We start from the raw sequence: 18959 nt of genomic DNA on the forward strand, positions 1-18959 counted from the left end.
ACGCTCAACGTTGACGTTCGACAGCACGGTCCGTGTGCCGACGGCTTTAGACTGCGGTACCACGATGACCAGGCTACATTACAGTGTCACGTGGAAAGTTTGAACTTATCCCTTGTGGAGATCTAACAGCCATTAAACCGAGCTCTTGACAGTGGCGTTCAGACATGTGAGCTGGGGTTGGCTTCGCGAAGGCAGGAGCTGCCGCAATTACGCTTGCCTATTGAGGACGTCCGCCGTGGGGAAGCCCTCCACGTCCACGCCGCTGGTCACGCACGGCGGCGGCGCTAGTTGCGGCGGAAGGTCGGCAGACGGCGCTGGCGGCGGCCTCGCCGTCGCAGTGTGGCGCGGGCGCGCGTCCTGTCCGGTCTGTTGTGGTGGCTGTGCGAGCGGCGCTCCGTAGCGTAGCGTAGCGTGCGCCCCTACTGTGCGGTGCGGGTCGCCAAGTGACATGCCACGGGCTGCGCAGACGTCGCCGTCGCAGGCCCCCGCGCTCAGCTGAGCCGCTGCTCAAGGGTAAGCGTGTTTGCCAGCAGACTTACGCCTCCTTCTGTGACGAGTACGTCGCAACTCCTTCATCCGCGGTACAACACCACCTGTTCTAGTTTCGTTCTTTTTTTCTCGTTTCTTTTCTTTTCCTGTTCCATCTGTAAGCAGCTTAGAGATAATGGGCAGGACACTGGTCAACGTATGTTTTTGCCAGCACAGTGAGCAGTTCATAATATATGGCGAACGCAGCAAACAGAAATTCTGGTGATTGTAACAATATTTGATCGAAAGAGATTTTTACTTGTGTTTTTATAACCAGTTTTCACCAATAATGGTCACCTTCACACCAATCTGGAAGACTCAAGAGAGTCTGCATGTGTGTGTGAATACTGTACATCCTGATTAGAAGGTTTTGACAGTAGCATGTACTTATAATGGGAAAGCAGTAATGTGATACAGTCGTAGGACAACATACTTGCGTCAATATAACTCTATATAAAACGTCATAAAAATCTTTCAGAATCTGTCAAAATTAAGGAACAAGAAATCTAAGGATATTTGCCTCTGTGTGTAGCCCGCTACTTGCTCACTTGACAAATGCGTTTGTGTCAAAGGAAGAACAAGAATGATAGGTATTTTTATGTCATAAGACGATACTATTCTGATCATCAAGTGGAAGCTTTTTCATCTGTTACGTTTACGTAAAATACGTGGAGTAACAAGAAATGAGGAGGTTCTTTGCGGTCTCATCGAGGAGAGGAACACGTGGGAGACATGGACACGAAAAAAGGGGCAAGACCATACGGCATGTTTCAAGACATCAAGGAATAAATAAAATGAAGAACACGTGCGATTGAAGACAGGAACTAATACTACGGTTTCCAACATCTATATCACAGTGGCTCTGTGACGATATCACATTTAATAACATTAAACATTCTCAAAGAAAGGACAAAAATATCTAGCAGAATAACATTGTTGAGGCATTATAGCAGAATGGAGAGAAAAAGTAGGATGATGTAGGAGAGCATAAGCTCACATCATTTCCACAACGTTACTGTTAATGAGATGATAAACTGAACTTTGGATGGCACTGTTACGACGAGTGTTTGTAGTAATGGCGCCAGTAGGTTCCATTTAATTGGAAAGAGTGTGCCTCAGTACTTTTAAACAGAGCGAACACAAAATACGTTTTTGTTCTACCTCTATAATCACGCCAAGCCTGACAAAACCATCAGGTATCGAGGCAGCTTGAATGTCATGGGGACTGATGTACTCATAGTTGGCCATTGTTTCAATTTAACAACTAAGCTTGGAGCAATTGACGCTTACTTTCGTCATTGTTTCAGTTTAACACCTAAGTTTGGTGCAACTGATACTTACTTTCTAAAGAGCTAATTTTAACCTGGCTTCGCATGTGTAGCGAATTTCCCATTTGCTTTTCGTTGGACGCTATTCGCAGCATATGATTAAGTTCATCGTGTAAAATAATGTGTGTATATAAGTAAACCAAGTGATAAATTTATGATTTGCTGAGAATTTAGTGTTTCGCTATCATCATGTTTCACTTTAGCTACACTTTTTATTTCAGCTACAATAATTCATTAGTTGTCATTTTATTTTTAGTCTTGACTCCAGATTCTATAATAGAAAGTAGTCGAATATAGTGCTTTGCAGATGACAAACATCTTAAGTAATATCTCCGTAATACATGCTATTTTAAAAATAATAAGTGTTTGTCAAAACACCGTTTTGTTATTTATGGTACTATTATTTCCTCTTTGTTTGAGTAACGACGTGAACTTATAAGGTGATAGGTAGGTGTGTGTAGCCCTTTGTACCAAATGGAGAACAAAAGTAGGTCATTTACACTTTCGTATAAGGCTTAGATTCTCTCGTCGAAGATCGTTAGAACCATCTGCTATCGCTGTGACAGAGGCTTAAATGTCTCTAAAAGTAGCCAGACGTCTTTAGCTGTGCCGAAATGTAACGCCACTCTCTGCCATATTGACATACCGCATGTGTTATGTCATGGACATGGAAGAGACCGTTGCTTACCAGTACGTATCGCGGGATTGATTCGCAAGGCTGAGGAGAATGACAATTGTTTGAGAATATTTGCTCCTTACGACAGCGTTAAGTTACTCAAAGTACTGCTGATTTCATAAGCTCCTTATGAACAATATGTATTAGTAATTCCGATCTCTTTGTGTTAGTTATATGTGTAACTGGTGTACTACGAAAACGGTGCATCGAATGCAGTATTTTTCTTCTGTGTTGTTGCACATTGACATGAAACGAATCGCGAAGTTGGGTGACAGAGCCGGTTCATCTCCTAAATCTCCCCTAGAGAGCAAGGGAAATGTAGAGCTTATCATCTCCGTCAGATGAATGAAGATCGTCGATGCCTCGAGCACAGACACATTGCCATAGTTCTCATCAGCAGCGTAGGGTCGCTTCGAGAGTCACTGCTCTCCACGACCTAACGACTTGGGCACAAAGGAGGGTTAAGCTCGGAAGAACCGAGCGTAAGTGAGAGACATAATAGTGGTAGCAGATTTAGAAGGAACTACGTAACTGATACTGGAATGTTGGGTTGTCTGACATCTGAGAACATAAAATCCGATATCGGTGGCATGCCATTTGTTCTAAAAAACTGTACACTATAGAAATTTAGTTCTGTAGACTGCGCTACATAGTATAACTTTTCAGTGGGATATATAATAATCAGCAGTAGGTTTTCGTATGTTTAGCTTTCTCGGATAGTTAGAGCTATAATTTATACTTGCAAAACAATACAAATATACCTAAGAAAGAGAAACTTGCTGAATTACTAACGAACTACTAGTCTAAACATTTATTGTATGAGAATGGCTCAAATGGAAAGGGGTAAGATAAATAGTTCAAGATCAATGCCAACTGCGTCTTATCCAGAACCACTCAACATTCAAGAGGGAACTCAAAACTTACATATTTGGACGGTATAGCCACCATTGCTGTGCCCCTCTCATCTCTTTCTTTCTTCTCTCCATCATAGCTTCGAATTTTACCATTCTATTTCTCTTCCTCTAACCTAGCCCTTTTTTTTTCTTTTTTTTTTTTTGTCATCAGTCTACTGACTGGTTTGATGCGGCCCGCCACGAATTCCTTCTTTCCTGTGCTAACCTCTTCATCTCAGAGTAGCACTTGCAACCTACGTCCTCAATTATTTGCTTGACGTATTCCAATCTCTGTCTTCCTCCACAGTTTTTGCCCTCTACAGCTGCCTCTAGTACCATGGAAGTCATTCCCTCATGTCTTAGCAGATGTCCTATCATCCTGTCCCTTCTCCTTATCAGTGTCTTCCACATACTCCTTTCCTCTCCGATTCTGCAAGAACTTCCTCATTCCTTACCTTATCAGTCCACCTAATATTCAACATTCGTGTATAGCACCACATCTCAAATGCTTCGATTCTCTGCTGTTCCGGTTTTCCCACAGTCCATGTTTCACTACCATACAATGCTGTACTCCAGACGTACATCCTCAGAAATTTCTTCCTCAAATTAAGGCCGGTATTTTATATTAGTAAACTTCTCTTGGCCAGAAATGCCTTTTTTGCCATAGCGAGTCTGCTTTTGATGTCCTCTTTGCTCCGTCCGTCATTGGTTATTTTACTGCATAGGTAGCAGAATTCCTTAACTTCATTGACTTCGTGACCATCAATCCTGATGTTAAGTTTCTCGCTGTTCTCATTTCTACTACTTCTTGTTACCTTCGTCTTTCTCCGATTTACTCTCAAACCGTACTGTGTACTCATTAGACTGTTCATTCCGTTCAGCAGATCATTTCATTTTTCTTCACTTTCACTCAGGATAGCAATGTCATCAGCGAATCCTACCATTGATATCCTTTCACCTTGTATTTTAATTCCATTCCTGAACCTTTCTTTTATTTCCATCATTGCTTCCTCGATGTACAGATTGAAGAGTAGGGGCGAAAGGCTGCAGCCTTGTGTTACACCGTTCTTAATACGAGCACTTCGTTCTTGATCGTCCACTCTTATTATTCCCTCTTGGTTGTTGTACATATTGCATATGACCCGTCTCTCCCTATAGCTTACCCGTACTTTTTTCAGAATCTCGAACAGTTTGCACCATTTTATATTGTCGAACGCTTTCTCCAGGTCGACAAATCCTATGAAAGTGTCTTGATTTTTCTTTAGCCTTGCTTCCATTGTTAGCCGTAACGTCAGAATTGCCTCTCTCGTCCCTTCACTTTTCCTAAAGCCAAACTGATCGTCACCTAGCGCATTCTCAATTTTCTTTTCCATTCTTTATTATTCTTGTAAGCAGCTTCGATGCATGAGCTGTTAAGCTGATTATGCGATAATTCTCGCACTTGTCAGCTCTTGCCGTCTTCGGAATTGTGTGGATGATGCTTTTCCGAAAGTCAGATGGTAAATCACCAGACTCATACATTCTACACACTAACGTGAATAGTCGTTTTGTTGCCACTTCCCCCAATGATTTTAGAAATTCTGATGGAATGTTATCTATCCCTTCTGCCTTATTTGACCGTAAGTCCTCCAAAGCTCTTTTAAATTCCGATTCTAATACTGGATCCCCTATCTCTTCTAAATCGACTCCTGTTTCTTCTTCTATCACATCAGACAAATCTTCACCCTCATAGAGGGTTTCAATGTATTCTTTCCACCTATCTGCTCTCTAGTCTGCATTTAACAGTGGAATTCCCGTTGCACACTTAATGTTACCACCGTTGCTTTTAATGTCACAAAAGGTTGTTTGGATTTTCTTGTATGCTGAGTCTGTCCTTCCGACAATCTTATCTTTTTCGATGTCTTCACATTTTTCCTGCAGCCATTTCACCTCAGCTTCCCTGCACGTCCTATTTATTTCATTCCTCAGCGACTTGTATTTCTGTATTCCTGATTTTCCCGTAACATGTTTGTAATTCCTCCTTTCATCAATCAACTGAAGTATTTCTTCTGTTACCCATGGGTTCTTCGCAGCTATCTTCTTTGTACCTATGTTTTCCTTCCCAACTTCTGTGATGGCCCTTTTTAGAGATGTCCATTCCTCTTCAACCTTACTGCCTACTGCGCTATTCGTTATTGCTTTATCTATAGCGTTAGAGAACTTCAAACGTATCTCGTCATTCCTTAGTACTTCCATATCCCACTTCTTTGCGTATTGATTCTTCCTGACTAATGTCTTGAACTTCAGCCTACTCTTCATCACTACTGTATTGTGATCTGTGTCTATATCTGCTCCTGGATATGCCTTACAATCCAGTATCTGATTTCGGAATCTCTGTCTGACCATGATGTAATCTAACTGAAATCTTCCCGTATCTCCCGGCCTTTTCCAAGTATACCTCCTCCTCTTGTGATTCTTGAACAGGGTATTCGCTATTACTAGCTGAAACTTGTTATAGAACTCAATCAGTCTTTGTCCTCTTTCATTCCTTGTCCCAAGCCCATATTCTCCTGTAACCTTTTCTTCTACTCCTTCCCCTACAACTGCATTCCAGTCGCCCATGACTGTTAGATTTTCGTCCCCCTTTACATACTGCATTACCTTTCAATGTCCTCATACACTTTCTCTATCTGTTCATCTTCAGCTTGCGACGTCGGCATGTATATCTGAACTATCGTTGTCGGTGTTGGTCTGCTGTCGATTCTGATTAGAACAACCCGGTCACTGAACTGTTCACAGTAACACACCCTCTGCCCTACCTTCCTGTTCATAACGAATCCTACACCTGTTATACCATTTTCTGCTGCTGTTGGTATTACCCAATACTCATCTGACCAGAAATCCTTGTCTTCCTTCCACTTCACTTCACTGACCCCTACTATATCTAGATTCAGCCTTTGCATTTCCCTTTTCAGTTTTTCTAGTTTCCCTACCACGTTCAAGCTTCTGACATTCCACGCCCCGACTCGTAGAACGTTATCCTTTCGTTGATTATTAGCTACCTCCTCTATATCTCTTTCACCCGATTCTATCGTCTTATGTCTCTGCTCGGTGAGAATAACTCACAAGCTGCAAGAACATAACGAGAAAATTCCCAACTAGCAATAGGACTGACATTCATAAAAGAAAAATATGTTTACTTTCATATACTTAGTCATTACTATTATTTTTATTATTCTTGATTGTTATAATTATTTTTTTGATTGTTATAATTATCATTGTACTACTGTTATAATCTCTATTTTTTCTTCTTTAACATTAATACTGTATAACACGTTACGTTCTGTACAAACTGAAATTCGTTCAATCTGAGTATGCCTGATTAGGTGTAAGAGAGGGCCTGAAGGCCCTAATCTTGCCAGGTAAAATAAAAGTTTCCTTTCATTTTTGGCATGTTTCGTAGGCTCACAGGTTACATGATACTACCTCAACGAATGTAAACGAATAATCTTGATTTTCTGTTATCCGTACGATAGTTATCGGGTCTATATCACACAAAATAACGGCCTTGAGACTATGGGATCGATACCATACAGGAGCTCTTAAGATTTTCAAGTTCGAATGTAATTAAGATATCTCAAACATTTCTACTACTGTTCTAGAAAACACAAAACGTTTACTATTGTAAACGAAAACTGTGACAGTTTAATAATCACACTACCTTTGCTTTTATCATGTGTTTACTGCAGATGTATTTATGGCATGAAATTAATAATCGCTAAGCCAAGTCGTAGCATTCCCAATGTCGTACAAGCCACGTAATTAGTCATCTCCATGAAGAATTATAGCATTAACAACGCTATACATATCCAAAATAATACTGGTCTCCTTCACGTTTTCCGCTACTGTTTAATGGGATGCGATTGTATATTTAATTTAAATATTCTAATATGACTTTTGGAAAAACTTGGTTCCCCATTTGCGTATAGCCATACAACATACTAGGTTTGTGTCTTAAACACTGTATCTGTCAGCACAGAAAAAAAGTGACCAAGAGAAGCTCACGGTAAAATTCAAGTTAATACAAAACTACGGCAAGAGTTTACACCTTCACTGAGAGTCGTGGTTTGAAATAACGTAAACCATATTTATTTAGACCGTGAAGTCTACTGCACAAAGTTTATATAATGCATCGCTATCTTTTAAACCATGCTCAAAATTAATAAACGGATGAATTCACAATCAGCAGTGTTCCGGTGCCAGTAATCGGAATCTCATACCTGTTTCACAGTTTAATGAAACGACATGATAAATCCCTTATCATCTACCACTTACAGTATTCAGTCCCAGTTGGTTTACTGGAAATAATAAAGCAGATTGTAGTAGTGCAACAACAGATACGGAAATGATTTATAAAAAACGCTCTAGATGTGAGTGTCTCTTGGGGGAAAAAGGTCAGAATAACTTTTAGCTGAAGGAATGGACTACGAACGGGCTTGGAAAGTTATCTGAATGAGGGAAATCAAGCAAGATACATGTCACGGGACTGGACTTGGGGTCTTCGTTGTTGATCTTGTACATGGAAAAATGAAAGATACCTTAGGACCATTATAGAAGGTGACCAGTGTTGTAGGAGGTGATCACATCAAGGAAGACATCAGGAGCGAATCCGCAAACACAAATAGAACATTCTTCAACAAGTGAACACGCTCTCTACCATGCACTTCACAGTAGTGTGCAGTGTGTGTATGTAAATATAGATTGTATGAAATGTTTAGATTTTACAAGACAGCAGCTTGTCAGAGGACGCATTACGTGGGAAAAGTGAAGAACGTTCGTATTCGGTTGTTCGAGAGTAAGGGAGGAATTTGATATAAATTTTAGAGTGTGAGACGAATCAGATTTATGGGAAGTAGTTGCCGGAAGAAGGAACAGGTTAAGTGGAGCATTTCCTAAGGTAGCAAGGACAATTAATACAGGATATAACATTGTAGGGATAACTCGAGTTAGGAGAAAAGTTTGCATCATGTAGTATAATGAAAAAGCAGTGGCGCGTAAGAGAGGTGCTTAATTGGAAAGATTATTAATACACCATAGGGACCATAAAAACAACGTCCTCTACTACTGCTGCTGCTAGTACTACTATTACTACTACTACTAATAATAATACTAGTAATAATAATAATGATAATCAAGGGTTGTATTATAGTAATGAACAACAGTAATACATATTCTGTAATCACATGGTAATTCACAAAAAATCGGGACTTGTGTCTGTACTACTTACTGGAGAAGTCTAGATTAAGTTCGTTATGATACAAGGGAATCCTCAAGAATTCATAAGGAAGTAGCTTTTGTACAACTTAAAGTAAAAGTATGTTATAGATGTGTACAGGTGCGTCACTACCTGCCAATCCCAGGTATGGTAAGATATCTCAAAAAGCGAATTTAGGCTATCAAAGATTTGTTGGTTCGCGTCCCAAAGTAGGAAAACCTGTTTATTCTACACGGTTATGTCAATGGTCTTCATTACTTCCCTAGCAATCTTTCAGCTGCAGTTGCTTGTACTGACGACCACATAATTACTCGTACACTTGTAGACAGTCAATAAAATTCTTTTGTGTCTGCGATCGCAATGTCGGTGTGTAAGACTTCCGACGTTTCGGCCCCTACTGCAAGTCACTGCATTGTCAATGTGTAAAATTTCTTCAGCGACTTGCAGTAGTGGCCGGAACGTTGGAAGTCCTACACGTTGACAATGCGATCACAGACCCATACTAATTTTAATTGTGACAGTGGCCTCGGAAGCTTACGTTACTGCTATACTTGTAGATGTTGCTTTGTCAGTGCGTACCTTGGTCTCCAAAGTAGGGCGAGCACTTTTGGGAAAGCGACACTGTAAAACGGAAACGAAAAACGAAAGAAATAACGAGAGAATATTTCTGTTCATATAGAGTCTCTGTGGCTTTATCAGAAACAAGTCACTGCAATAAATTCTGATTTGGGAGCGTAACCGTGGAATGCAGTCGGTATGTTAGGCGACAGAGGGTGAGGTGGTCGTCCGCATGATACGGTTCGGCTAGGCCCTCGGCGCGGCGGCAGCGAGCTGGCGTGCCATCGGCAGCATGCAGTTTATTGACTGGGAGTGTTACGGCTTCCTGGCACGGAACTCTGTTTTTCGAGCGTCGATAGCATGCGCGACATTCAGAAATGCCGTTTACAGAAATATCTCGTGAGTTGGGCTGCGCTGGGCTCCGCGTATCTTATGGTAGGATTTGTTGACATTCTCTTCGGTGCCACAATTTTTTTCTCTTTATCAGATCTGTGTCCTTTCTCCCTGTCTCCAACGGGAGTACCTATTATAGTTTGTTAGAAAAAAGAATGCGAGACTGAGGCAGACATCGAACAGAAGTCTTCTAAACATATATTTATTTACTTGAAATATACGTCCAGTATAGAGGCGGGTAAATTACGGAACTAGTTCATTGATGACCGGTTATTTTTTGGATCCTTTAACATTTTTCCTCACACCGTATCTGTTTCATCTAATTTTTATGCTGTGTAGGTTTACAGAAAAGTCAAAAGGGGAAACTAGAAGTAGTGTTCCCAATAACAGAGTCGTACAAAAATTCATTAGCTTCGTGGGAAGAGAGAAACAGTTTTGAGATACAACAACAAACTGTTCTGGATACACATGTTCTAGGTCAGTATCTGTTGCAGGTTCCACCTTACTTGAAACAGATTCTGCACATCTTCTGCGTCACAGGATAAGATAAAATTTCCGCGTTTTTTATGGGGTGACCGCCGATCCCTCCTCTACGTATGCCCATTCATTAATTTTAAAAAGAAAATTCATTATATATTTCTAATGATATGTTTAAATCTTCTCGTGACACGTATTCCATTACGAAAGAAGAACTATATAACGGATATCACGACAGGCACGGTGAATATTCAGATGTAAGAAAAATTGTCACTCGGTGACATTAATTCACAGTATCAAAGATGAACAAATGCTATTATCTCTTAAGGTATGCAGTTTAGAACCATTACTGCACATGTATTTCTTGTTTTTATCCACACTGCCACCCGTCAAAATACAGAAAGCAAAGAGCTTCTTGTAGAAGACGTTTGTTTCACAGTACCGAAGATGAAGACGTGTTTATTGCTCTTAAGCTATTCATTTTGGAGCTCGTGTTTACCAGAACGCCGGCTGCAGTGGCCGAGCGGTTCTAGGCCCTCCCGTCTGGAACCGCGCCACCGCTACGGTCGCAGGTTCGAATCCTGCCTCGGGCTTGGATGTGTGTGATGTCCTTAGGTTAGTTAGGTTTAAGCAGTTCTAAAATCTAGGGGATTGATGACCTCAGATGTTAAGTCCCATTGTGCTCACAGCCATTTCAACCATTTTACTAGACTTTGCTTCGAATGATAGTCCCTATCATATACCTGAGTATCGACCATTTCTCCTGGGACGCACGAGATAGGTAATAAAAAACTCGACATTAAAATATTTTCAAATATTTGGATAAATGTCGTTTATCCGTCGAACTTAAGATTCAGTATTAGAGCCGAATTATGACGACGTCTTGCCACAGTATTTCGGTTGACAACAATTCAACCATCCGGAAGTGCATGTAAGTATGTATGTGTGTGTGTGTGTGTGTGTGTGTGTGTGTGTGTGTGTGTGTGTGTGTGTGTGTGTGTGTGTTATACAGGAGATTGCTGGTGCACGTTGCTAAGTTTTACCAAAACCAGTTGCAGACGCGTATCTTCACAGATTACGGCTTCATGAGCGTCTTCTGTCGAATTTAACGCCCTCCTAGAATACTGCTCCATCTGAGACGGGCAGGCGCTGGCGTAATGGTAATACTGCATACGTGCCCCCTGTCAGAGTGAGGGCCCACGTACTTAAAATTCAGGTGTCAACATAATAAAATCATTTGTCGCTACACGTGTCTTTAGTCTAGAAATGTTTTCTTTCTCGAGATATGAAAAAAATCATCGGGATCCACGATTAATAAGACACTCTGCCAAATATGTTTCCACAGACTGCTTGATAACTGAATCTCAGACGGATTTTGTAGAGGAAACGATTTCCATAGCAGAATAAACTGCTCGTCCATGGCTGACTTACCGGGCTGCAAAAGGCTAGTGTGGATATCATGTTCAACGCAAGTGTCCCACGTACTGTGGAACTACGTAGTTGTCGACTTGAGGAAACGAATGGACTCCACGTAGTCCGACTGCTCTCTAATCAGATGATTATCAGCTGTATAGTGGAGGCTGAAAAGTGAAAATAGTATAGGGCACTGCTTTGACAAAGACATTTAATTTCATTTTCAAATTTTATTTTTAACAGCCCATAAAATACGTACATCGAAAATTCAACCTTGTCATTGATTAATAGTTTTTATGGAAGCTAAAGTCGAAGTTATGGGCAAGCGTGTCCAAAAGTGAGTTCCTGTCATTCGGGTCTTCTTGTTTTAAATTTAATTTATAATTATAATGAAGTTATAAATTATTCAACATAGATGCAAAACGGCTCATGCCAAGCAGGCCAGATTTCTTGAACTATTTGAAACTGAGCAAGAAACGGCGAATGCAATGAGTGAAAGGAGCCCTATCTCGGTAATGTACGAAATTGGTCGAACCTGAACCAGGAACGAGGGAGCACCTGTCAAAGAACAAGACCAGTCGAATGAGTCCAAGGTGCAAACGAGACCGACCTTAAGGGAAGGCTGGACGAAACGTCGTTCCTCTGTCCTTCCACTCAGTTCAGTGAATGGCTCTTTGGCACCCATTCCTACACTACCGATCCACCTTTAGTCCGTTCCTCACACTCAAAGACTAGCGAAAGTGGCGGACTATTTGAGCTAATAAACAGTACTGTCAATATGGAAGAAAAGCAAATATTAAAGCTAAACGGTCCTTTGATTGATGGATAATTAGAAATGGATCAGAGTTTCTGACTCAGAAAGCCTGGGGAAAAATTGGCCAAAACCTTTCCTGTTATTTCCTTACTTTATTTTAAGGAAACAACAGAATCCTACATCTGGATAAGCAGGCTGAGATTTGTAACGTCGTCTTCCAGTCTGTTACCACTGTGCGAACTCGCTTTCTAGTCCTGTCAAAATATTTGGGTTTTTGTACAAGTAACGTCTCGTTGACAGAACTCTGACTGTATTTAAACTACTGCCTGTCATAAATCTGATTTTGTGTTCCATTTACTGTCATCGGTCTACAAGGAATAGGGCGTGGTCGTATAGTGTGGCGCGCAGCACTCTCGCTTCTGGGACCAGGAGGTTAGACAGTTCTGGATTGAATCCTCGCGACGGAATAACGATACTAGGTTTTTTACACTGGCCAGCTTGAATGTGGTTTACAGGCGGTTTCCAGCGCTCGCACTGGGGTGATCACCAACAACTGCCTTCGAAAATACGATACAGAAGAGCAGAAGTACCACAACACACGGAACAAAGAATCCATTCATTAAATTTCCCTGTCTCAGGTGAACTAACGACAGCGCCGATAGGGTCACTCTGCCAAGAAGTTAAAATACACTTGCCAACTTATGAAAATATCGGACACGTATTACGGGATTAACGTTATGAAAGAAAAGTTTAGGTGGAAGACGACGGAAGGAAGGAAGGAAGGAAGATTTTGGTTTAGTGTCTTGTCGGACGACGTGGTCCTTAGCAACAGAGCTCACGTTCAGGTTCAGAAGGTTGGTAATGAATATCGGTGGTGCGTTTTTCAGTGAAACCATCCCCACGTTCACCTCTGTCGGATTAAGGAAAACACAGAAAATTTAGATTTAGATAGTATGACAGGGGTTTGAACCTTACTCCTTCGGAATAAGAGTCTGTTGTGGTAACCTCTGTACCCCGTCGCACGGTTTACATTACGAAATACATGATAGGCGTCTCTGATGCACTACTACGGAATTCAAACCAATTAACTTGTTATTTTCTTTGACTGCTTTCAGAAATTATTTTAAAAATTTCGCAATCCAGAACGAAAGTTGAGAATTATTTCGACGTCTGCACATTGAGCAGAACCGTACCAGCATTTAGTGATGAATGGTACAGAGGACAGGAGAAGACGCTCACAACTGTCGGGAATGGTCAGTCTCAAATAAGGATTAGCCCGTCAGACGAAAGCAAACATGAAGGTGCAAGTACAGCCAGTATGCCTCATCGACTTTGCAGCGAGCAACGTACAAAACGAATTCGAACCGAACATCGCGGGATGTCTACGTGAACTGTTTGCATCACACTGTGACTTTTTGGCTAGTAGGCCTACTGGCCATGCTACTAGGATAATGATTTGTGTATGCGGACAGGAAACGATCGTTTGGGACAAAAAACATAAATTTGTTTTGCTAAAGGCGGAATCCGGCAACGGCCTTCCCCCAGTGGATACAACGGTTCCCGTGAGATCACCGAAGTTAAGCGCAGTCGGGAGTGGTCGGCCCTTGGATGGGTGACCTTACAGGTCGCCATGCGCTGTTGCCATTTTTCGGGGTGCACTCAGCCTCGTGTTGCCAATTGAGGAGCTACTCTACCGAATAGTAGCGGCTTCGGTCAAGAATACCATCATAACGACCGAGGGAGCGGTGTGCTGACCCCACGCCCCTCCTATCCGCATCCTCCACTGAGGATGACACGGCGGTCGGATGGTCCCGGTAGGCCACTCGTGGCCTCAAGACGGAGTGCTTAAAGGTGGATTCCGCTAAAAAACAATTGTATTGTTAGTGCAAACACAGACGAAAGGGCTTCAACCTCAAGATGATTAATTTGTCGGCAGTGTTGGATCCATACTGTATCACTATGACGACTGAGGGCATTGTTGTGTCGACGGCATGCCGCATTGAGCGGAAGGCTGCTCTGGTGTCACGTAACATACGACGTTGACTTATACTATGCAGAAGGTATTTAGGGTTGAAGAAGCTGCCTTCGTTCAACGTGCCTCCAATTTGGCACATCCAACACACGATTGTAATAGGCTACATACATAGACGTAATAGGTACTCCTCTAATACTACTGCCTATACGGCATCAGGGAATCTGGGTTAAGAGTTCCACGACCCTGTACCAATACCGTATTTTACCTTATGTGGTTTCAACATGAAGTGCCACCAGCACACTTCTCACTCGGTGTTAGGGATCATATTGATGTACACTTTGAGCAACAAAGGATTAGTCATCTTGGCTCTGTTCCAAGACCGGATTAGTCAATAGATTGGATGACTACTTTTTGGAGTATGTCGAAAGACAAGTTTACGAGACCGCACTGACACATGGTCTCGGTTGCTAGGATTGCTAAGTTCTTGGAGTTATTTAGCGTGTAAGAAAGTCGATGGTGCATCGCTGTACAGTCTGTGGTGATAATGACGGTTGATCTTTCGAAAAGTACGTGAGAGGGACAGTTCTGCACCTGTTACGTGCTCTATTGCTCACTAACCGAAGTGACTGAATGCAATGTGAGAAGACTGTACGTGTTTCATCTGAGGGCTGTTTCATTCATCTCAATCATCTACATCATACTCCGCAACCCACCTAATGGAGTGTGGTGGAGGGTAATTTTTGTACCACTAACTGAGCCCCTCGTCCATGTTCCAGTCGCGAATAGCGCGTCGGAAGAATGATTGTTTGTCAATAGGCCTTTGTATTGGCTCTAATTTCTCGATTTTCTCCTATGGTCATTACGGGAGACGTATGTGGTGAGGGGGAGGGGGGGGGGGGGGGGAAGTAATATATTTTCCGATTCTTCCCGGAAAGAGCTCTCTCGAAATTTCAATAGCAAATCTCTCCGTGATGCACAACGCCTCTCTTATAATGTCTGCCAACGGAGTTTGTTGATCATAAGGCTGACGTGCCTACTAAACAATTCCGCGACGAAACGTGACGCTCTTCTTTGAATCTTTTCCTTCTCTCCCGTCAGTCCCATTTGATATATAGGATAGATGAAGAATGCTCAAGAGTCAGTTGAACAAGTTCCTTATAAGCCACTTCCTTCGTAGATGAGCCATTTCCTTAAGATTCCTCACATGATGCTGTGTCTGGCATCTGTTTTTCCCACTATTTGTTTTATGTGATTATTCTACCTAAAGTCGCTCTGGATAGTTACTCCCAGATATTTCACGGCAGAACCTATTTCTAGTAGTTTGTCATCTGTAGTGTAGCTATGCAGTTCTGGATTTCTTGTCATATGTATGCGCAATATATAACATTTATTTATGTTCAGGGTCAACTGCCAGAGCCTGCACCATTCATCAATTCTCTTCAGGTCATTCTGCAATACATTACTACTTCTGGCGTTGCTACTTTTTTATAGACAACTGCATCATCTACAAACTGCTTTAGAGAGCATCCGACGCTTTCTAGTCAATTTCGCAAAACCGAATTCAGTATTTCGGCCTTCTCTCTGTTATCTTCCGTTTCGGTGTCAGTGTAGTCAGTGAGTGAATGAGTTGATGATTTTGATCGACTTACTGATTTTACATACGACCGAAACCTGTTGGGGTTTAAACTCAGATCGGCTGACAAAGATTTACTTTCAAAGTCATTGAACGCTTCTCTCATTGCTCACCTTACTCTCAGTTTCGCTTCGTTCACCTTTTGTTTGTCACCTGAGTGTTTACTTCTCTTGAATCTGAGATGAAGATCTCTTTGTTTACGAAGCAGTTTTCTAGCACGGCTATTAAACAATGGTGGGTCTTTTCCATGCGATAAGACCTTACTCGGAACACACTTGCCTAGAGCATATTGCACAATGCTTTTGAATCTTTTCCATTTATTCTCAGCATCTTCTTCCTCAACACCGAATATTTGATGCTGATTGTTCAGATACTCGAAAATTTGTATCCTGCCACTCTACCTAAGAAAAAAATATCTTTCTAACCATTCTTAATGTTCGTTGTCAGACCCGTTGTCATAGATGCTATCACAGTCTTGTGATCAATGGTACCTTCATCTGCGTTAACTGATTCGATAAGTTCAGATGTCTTTGTTGCCAGTAGGTCTACGACGTTACCTGGTTAGCTGGTTCTCTAACTACCCGCTCAGAGTAATTTTCGGACAAGACATCCATAACAACGTCTCACGAATCCCTGTCTCTGGCACCACTTTTGACATCATGACACCCCAATCTAAACCCGGCAAGTTGAGGTAACTTCCTATTACAACAGCATGAACAGGAAAATTTCTCCGTGTTTTGTGTTCTAGGTTTTGATAATTGCATATTACAGGCACTCTCAGCGTCGTAATAGTTTTTCACATAGAAACAAGGGTACTAAGTGTCACAAACCGAGTAAATCATAATTAAAGTGCTACTGTGTAACGAGCCACCGGAGACCACGGGTCGCTTATACCAAAATACTCAGAAATATGGTTCAAATGGCTCTGAGCACTATGGGACTTAACTTTTGAGGTCATCAGTCCCCTAGAACTTAGAATTACTTAAACCGAACCAACCTAAGGACATCACACACATCCATGCCCGAGGCAGGATTCGAACCTGCAACCGCAGCGGTCGCGCGGTTCCATACTGTAGCGCCTAGAGCCGCTCGGCCACCCCGGCCAGCCATACTAAGAAATACTGTGAAAAGTGAAGTGATGACAATTTCTGCAGGACCTGGCCATCATTTTACAGGACAACTCTCAAGCACGTAAAGCGCAAGCTGTTACTGATTTGTTTGACTGGTGGGGCTGCTAAGTGCTATACAACCAACTGCACTCATCTGATTTAAGCCCTCGTAAGTTCAACTCGATTTCTAAACTGAAGGAAACAGTTCACGGCATTCGCTTCAGAACTGTTACAAATTCGTCGAACAATAGACCACACCGCTCAAACTGTCAATAAAACTGCCTTCTGCTTTGAGTATCCTACGACTTCCACATCACAGGCAACGGGTTATACACAATGCTGGTGACTACTTTGAAGGTCAGTATCTATTTTGTACGAGCCGTATATGAATAGTTGCCACTGTTAAGGTTTCAACCCTCACATTTCGACGTACACTTGAATGAGAAGCGTAACTTAGTCTCATATGTCTCTCAGATATGCCAGAAAGCTGCCAAAGTTTTGCATAAATTAGCAAGACTGGGCACAATTGGATTTAATATTCCACTGCTACTGTTTAGACTGTCACGATGAGACACTCATTGCTGTCGTGGCATTTGCAGCGAGTTTCTTGGGATTCAGACTGCGATGCAATAGACACAGTTCACTCATAAGGCGTACAGAGATCTGCATGCTGCACAGGCTCACGGTAGCTTTCGGGACAACAACGGTGGAAGCACTATTAGTCGTACTAGACGCGTGTCATTAGTTTCGTCCTACTGAAAAAAACACATTTATGCTGATGATCTCAAATTGGATCCAAGTCCAAAACCAATCAACTGGAAGACAGCTATCGAGATATTCGATACCGAGCTGTGTGCAGTATCCAAATGGGCAAAGAACGTAGGCTCAGACCTCAACGCAACCAAAAGCCAAGTGGCCCAGGCAGGCCATATTAGGTTAATTAGCACAAAGTATCGAGAATCCCTATCATCTTTAATCTTAAACGGTGCTGTTATCTCTTCTCACCATCAGCGAAGAATCTGTGAGTACTAACAGAGGAGAAGCTGGATTGGGACTGAGCACAAAGCCGCATTGTACAAGAAGGCATCAGCATCTCACCGCGCCCCACTAAAATATTAAGAGCTCTTCCCTTTCGACCAGAAAAGGAAATCACTATAAAGGCTTATACAGCGGCATTATCTTGTAAGATCTTCCTCAGTAAAGCTGTGTCCGAGCTGGTGATGAACACCTGCTTTCCATGTATCTGAGTCGTTCGACACTTTGATGATATTTCATCGTTCTTGGCTAAATGCAGACAAGTGCAGATACTTCCTTGCATTCTGTGCCCTCTACAGTCCTATCAGCGTAAATTGTCTCTCGTATCTCTTCTCGGCCTTAACGCTCTTGCTAGCACATCATAGCTGGAATACTCGTTCCCATCACAGCAAAATTCTCTCTGTCCCAATGAATCGCTCAGCCAGTCGTTGGCAGGAACCTGACTGGAATGACCTCCCTTGTAATATTAGATACCTGAAAAACACCTCCATCTTCAAAAGACGGTTTACGACAAATCTTCTGAAGCTACAATAACGTTATACCTTTGTGAGACCTAAGTTTGTCCAGGCGTATACAACTTTCAAATAACTTCCGGGAATTCAGCCAGGTAACACTTTCAGCAACCGTCGATATTTCGGCGGGAGAACACCCCTCCATTATCAAGGCAACTGTCGAAATATCGGCGGTCGCTGAAAGTGTTGTTACCTGGATGAATTCCCGGAAATTATTTGGACGTCATACCTTTGTCCCACTACTCACCCGTTACCCCATTACATCTCTCTTTCGAACCAGACGTCCCTCATTTTCTCATGCTCACAACTGGTGCACATCACCTAAATTTCTGTGCCTCATAACTCGAAGGACATTTTTTTGATTCCTCCATAAGTACATTATATATCTGCTAAATTACAATCGCATTCACGGTTCCACAAC

General features: G+C 42.0%; 1 protein-coding gene across 1 annotated transcript in view; it reads left to right on the plus strand.

Moving 5' to 3' along the window:
- Positions 1–355: 355 nt before the first annotated feature.
- LOC126412947 (discoidin domain-containing receptor 2-like) overlaps positions 356–18959 on the plus strand; it is an 813081-nt gene continuing 794477 nt past the window's right edge. The window contains exon 1 of the mRNA XM_050082842.1: positions 356–513. The gene's annotated coding sequence lies outside the window, so the exon portion shown is untranslated. The remainder of the gene's footprint in view (positions 514–18959) is intronic.

This window comes from Schistocerca serialis, chromosome 1 (assembly GCF_023864345.2).
Source record: "Schistocerca serialis cubense isolate TAMUIC-IGC-003099 chromosome 1, iqSchSeri2.2, whole genome shotgun sequence".
NCBI classification, from domain to species: Eukaryota; Metazoa; Arthropoda; class Insecta; order Orthoptera; family Acrididae; genus Schistocerca; species Schistocerca serialis.